Here is a 5,553-nt window from a genome sequence, read left to right as displayed (position 1 = left end):
CAGCTTTGAGTCGTCTTGGGTATGTCTGTATCAGCTTTGAGTCGTCTTGGGTATGTCTGTATCAGCTTTGAGTCGTCTTGGGTATGTCTGTATCAGCTTTGAGTCGTCTTGGGCATGTCTGTATCAGCTTTGAGTCGTCTTGGGTATGTCTGTATCAGCTTTGAGTCGTCTTGGGTATGTCTGTATCAGCTTTATGTCATCTTGGGTATGTCTGTATCAGCTTTGAGTCGTCTTGGGCATGTCTGTATCAGCTTTGAGTCGTCTTGGGTATGTCTGTATCAGCTTTGAGTCGTCTTGGGCATGTCTGTATCAGCTTTGAGTCGTCTTGGGTATGTCTGTATCAGCTTTGAGTCGTCTTGGGTATGTCTGTATCAGCTTTGAGTCGTCTTGGGTATGTCTGTATCAGCATTATGTCATCTTGGGTATGTCTGTATCAGCTTTGAGTCGTCTTGGGCATGTCTGTATCAGCTTTGAGTCGTCTTGGGTATGTCTGTATCAGCTTTGAGTCGTCTTGAGTATGTCTGTATCAGCTTTGAGTCGTCTTGGGTATGTCTGTATCAGCTTTATGTCATCTTGGGTATGTCTGTATCAGCTTGAGTCGTCTTGGGTATGTCTGTATCAGCTTTGAGTCGTCTTGGGCATGTCTGTATCAGCTTTGAGTCGTCTTGGGTATGTCTGTATCAGCTTTGAGTCGTCTTGGGTATGTCTGTATCAGCTTTGAGTCGTCTTGGGTATGTCTGTATCAGCTTTGAGTCGTCTTGGGTATGTCTGTATCAGCTTTGAGTCGTCTTGGGCATGTCTGTATCAGCTTTGAGTCGTCTTGGGTATGTCTGTATCAGCTTTGAGTCGTCTTGGGTATGTCTGTATCAACTTTGAGTCGTCTTGGGTATGTCTGTATCAGCTTTATGTCATCTTGGGTATGTCTGTATCAGCTTTGAGTCGTCTTGGGTATGTCTGTATCAGCTTTGAGTCGTCTTGGGCATGTCTGTATCAGCTTTGAGTCATCTTGGGTATGTCTATATCAGCTTTGAGTCGTCTTGGGTATGTCTGTATCAACTTTGAGTCGTCTTGGGTATGTCTGTATCAGCTTTATGTCATCTTGGGTATGTCTGTATCAGCTTTGAGTCGTCTTGGGTATGTCTGTATCAGCTTTGAGTCGTCTTGGGCATGTCTGTATCAGCTTTGAGTCATCTTGGGTATGTCTGTATCAGCTTTGAGTCGTCTTGGGTATGTCTGTATCAGCTTTGAGTCGTCTTGGGTATGTCTGTATCAGCTTTGATTCGTCTTGGGTATGTCTGTATCAGCTTTGAGTCGTCTTGGGCATGTCTGTATCAGCTTTGAGTCGTCTTGGGTATGTCTGTATCAGCTTTGAGTCGTCTTGGGTATGTCTGTATCAGCTTTGAGTCGTCTTGGGTATGTCTGTATCAGCTTTATGTCATCTTGGGTATGTCTGTATCAGCTTTGAGTCGTCTTGGGCATGTCTGTATCAGCTTTGAGTCGTCTTGGGTATGTCTGTATCAGCTTTGAGTCGTCTTGGGTATGTCTGTATCAGCTTTATGTCATCTTGGGTATGTCTGTATCAGCTTTGAGTCGTCTTGGGCATGTCTGTATCAGCTTTGAGTCGTCTTGGGTATGTCTGTATCAGCTTTGAGTCGTCTTGGGCATGTCTGTATCAGCTTTGAGTCGTCTTGGGTATGTCTGTATCAGCTTTGAGTCGTCTTGGGTATGTCTGTATCAGCTTTGAGTCGTCTTGGGTATGTCTGTATCAGCATTATGTCATCTTGGGTATGTCTGTATCAGCTTTGAGTCGTCTTGGGCATGTCTGTATCAGCTTTGAGTCGTCTTGGGTATGTCTGTATCAGCTTTGAGTCGTCTTGAGTATGTCTGTATCAGCTTTGAGTCGTCTTGGGTATGTCTGTATCAGCTTTATGTCATCTTGGGTATGTCTGTATCAGCTTTGAGTCGTCTTGGGTATGTCTGTATCAGCTTTGAGTCGTCTTGGGCATGTCTGTATCAGCTTTGAGTCGTCTTGGGTATGTCTGTATCAGCTTTGAGTCGTCTTGGGTATGTCTGTATCAGCTTTGAGTCGTCTTGGTATGTCTGTATCAGCTTTGAGTCGTCTTGGGTATGTCTGTATCAGCTTTGAGTCGTCTTGGGCATGTCTGTATCAGCTTTGAGTCGTCTTGGGTATGTCTGTATCAGCTTTGAGTCGTCTTGGGTATGTCTGTATCAACTTTGAGTCGTCTTGGGTATGTCTGTATCAGCTTTATGTCATCTTGGGTATGTCTGTATCAGCTTTGAGTCGTCTTGGGTATGTCTGTATCAGCTTTGAGTCGTCTTGGGCATGTCTGTATCAGCTTTGAGTCATCTTGGGTATGTCTATATCAGCTTTGAGTCGTCTTGGGTATGTCTGTATCAACTTTGAGTCGTCTTGGGTATGTCTGTATCAGCTTTATGTCATCTTGGGTATGTCTGTATCAGCTTTGAGTCGTCTTGGGTATGTCTGTATCAGCTTTGAGTCGTCTTGGGCATGTCTGTATCAGCTTTGAGTCATCTTGGGTATGTCTGTATCAGCTTTGAGTCGTCTTGGGTATGTCTGTATCAGCTTTGAGTCGTCTTGGGTATGTCTGTATCAGCTTTGATTCGTCTTGGGTATGTCTGTATCAGCTTTGAGTCGTCTTGGGCATGTCTGTATCAGCTTTGAGTCGTCTTGGGTATGTCTGTATCAGCTTTGAGTCGTCTTGGGTATGTCTGTATCAGCTTTGAGTCGTCTTGGGTATGTCTGTATCAGCTTTATGTCATCTTGGGTATGTCTGTATCAGCTTTGAGTCGTCTTGGGCATGTCTGTATCAGCTTTGAGTCGTCTTGGGTATGTCTGTATCAGCTTTGAGTCGTCTTGGGTATGTCTGTATCAGCTTTATGTCATCTTGGGTATGTCTGTATCAGCTTTGAGTCGTCTTGGGCATGTCTGTATCAGCTTTGAGTCGTCTTGGGTATGTCTGTATCAGCTTTATGTCGTCTTGGGTATGTCTGTATCAGCTTTGTACATCTGGATGTGGGGATTTTCTCCCATTCTTCTTTGCAGATTTTATCAAGCTCTGTGAAGTTCTATTGAACAAAAATATAAACACAACATGTGAAGTGTTGGTCCCATGTTTCATGAGCTGAAATGAAAGTTCCCAGACATTTTCCAAATGCACCAAAAGCTTATTTCTCTCAAGTATTGTGCACAAGTTAGTTTACATCCCTGTTAGTGAGCATTGTGCTGGGGACAATAAAAAGCACTATATGCGCAGTTTTGCCATACAACACAATACCACCAATGTCTGAAGTTTTGAGGGAGCGTGCAATTGGGATGCTGACTTCAGGAATGTCCACCCAAGCTGTTGCTAGATAATTGAATATACATTTTTCTACCATAAGCCGCCTCCGTCGTTTTAGAGAATTTGGCAGTACGTTCAACCGGCCTCACAACTACAGACCATGTGTAACCACACCAGTCCAGGACCTCCACATCACACCAGTCCAGGACCTCCACATCTGGCTTCTTCATTCGTCTGAGACCAGCCCCCAGATGAAACTGAGGAGTATTTCTGTCTGTAATAAAGTCCTTTTGCAGGAAAAAACTAATTCTGATTATCTGGGCCTGGCTCCCAAGTGGGTGGCCCTATGCCTTCCCAGAACCACCCATGGCTACGCCCCTGCCCAGTCATGTGAAATTCATAGATTAGTGCCTAATGAATTTATCTCAATTGCCTGATTTACACTCAGTAAAATCATTGAAATTGTTGCATCCTGCGTTTATACTTTTGTTTAGTATAATAAAATGTAATATATCTGGAAATATATAGATAAAAGTTATCCCATGATATTAACCCTTTTCGCCCACTGGATTATTTTCCTGCTGTAGAAAACAGGCTCAAATTAAGATCTTACATCTGTACATGCATGTGTGATTGGGTAGAGCGTCTGTGAATGCATTTGAGTGCGTGTGTGTGTTTGCATGCGTGTATGCATGTGCACGTGCATTTGTGTGTGTGCACCCATCCAACTCATCCATCCAGCTCAGGACATCATCCCTGGCTGGCTCGCATTGAGTGTTGGTGCTGACATGCATTGTGGCCATCCTGGCGACCAGATGTCAGGGACTACTGATACTGTCCCTTCACAGAGCAGAAACAAATTACAGACCAGCGCTACGGAATATAACCTTCAGATTACAGATGGCCTGCATCACGGGCCCTGAACAGATTTACAAGATGTAAATACCATGGGGGCGGAGGTAATCCAGTAGAGGGAGTAGAGGGAGGGAGAGGTGGAGGGAGGGGTTCCAGCTGGTGTGAGGGAGGGGGGGACTACACTGATACACTAATGTTGGGATGATGGTGATGGTGTGCATTTGATGTGCTACAGAGAGCTGAAATGAAACTGGACATCAACGGAACAGATCATCGCTGCATGATTATCTCCTGCTGCTATACTACAGTGATCTTATCCCCTGTTGTTATACTACAGTGATATTATCTCCTGTTGTTATACTACAGTGATCTTATCACCTGTTGTTCTACTACAGTGATCTTATCTCCTGTTGTTATACTACAGTGATCAAAATCAAATCAAATCAAATGTATTTATATAGCCCTTCGTACATCAGCTGATATCTCAAAGTGCTGTACAGAAACCCAGCCTAAAACCCCAAACAGCAAGCAATGCAGGTGTAGAAGCACGGTGGCTAGGAAAAACTCCCTAGAAAGGCCAAAACCTAGGAAGAAACCTAGAGAGGAACCAGGCTATGTGGGGTGGCCAGTCCTCTTCTGGCTGTGCCGGGTGGAAATTATAACATGGCCAAGATGTTCAAATGTTCATAAATGACCAGCATGGTCGAATAATAATAAGGCAGAACAGTTGAAACTGGAGCAGCAGCACGGTCTGGTGGACTGGGGACAGCAAGGAGTCATCATGTCAGGTAGTCCTGGGGCATGGTCCTAGGGCTCAGGTCCTCCGAGAGAGAGAAAGAAAGAGAGAATTAGAGAGAGCATATGTGGGGTGGCCAGTCCTCTTCTGGCTGTGCCGGGTGGAGATTATAACAGAACATGGCCAAGATGTTCAAATGTTCATAAATGACCAGCATGGTCGAATAATAATAAGGCAGAACAGTTTAAACTGGAGCAGCAGCGCGGTCAGGTGGACTTGGGACAGCAAGGAGTCATCATGTCAGGTAGTCCTGGGGCATGGTCCTAGGGCTCAGGTCCTCCGAGAGAGAGAGAAAGAAAGAGGGAATTAGAGAACGCACACTTAGATTCACACAGGACACCGAATAGGACAGGAGAAGTACTCCAGATATAACAAACTGACCCTAGCCCCCGACACATAAACTACTGCAGCATAAATACTGGAGGCTGAGACAGGAGGGGTCAGGAGACACTGTGGCCCAATCCGAGGACACCCCCGGACAGGGCCAAACAGGAAGGATATAACCCCACCCACTTTGCCAAAGCACAGCCCCCACACCACTAGAGGGATATCTTCAACCACCAACTTACCATCCTGAGA

This window comes from Oncorhynchus kisutch, linkage group LG7, assembly GCF_002021735.2.
Source record: "Oncorhynchus kisutch isolate 150728-3 linkage group LG7, Okis_V2, whole genome shotgun sequence".
NCBI classification, from domain to species: domain Eukaryota; kingdom Metazoa; phylum Chordata; class Actinopteri; order Salmoniformes; family Salmonidae; genus Oncorhynchus; species Oncorhynchus kisutch.
Note: the sequence above shows the minus strand (reverse complement) of the source record.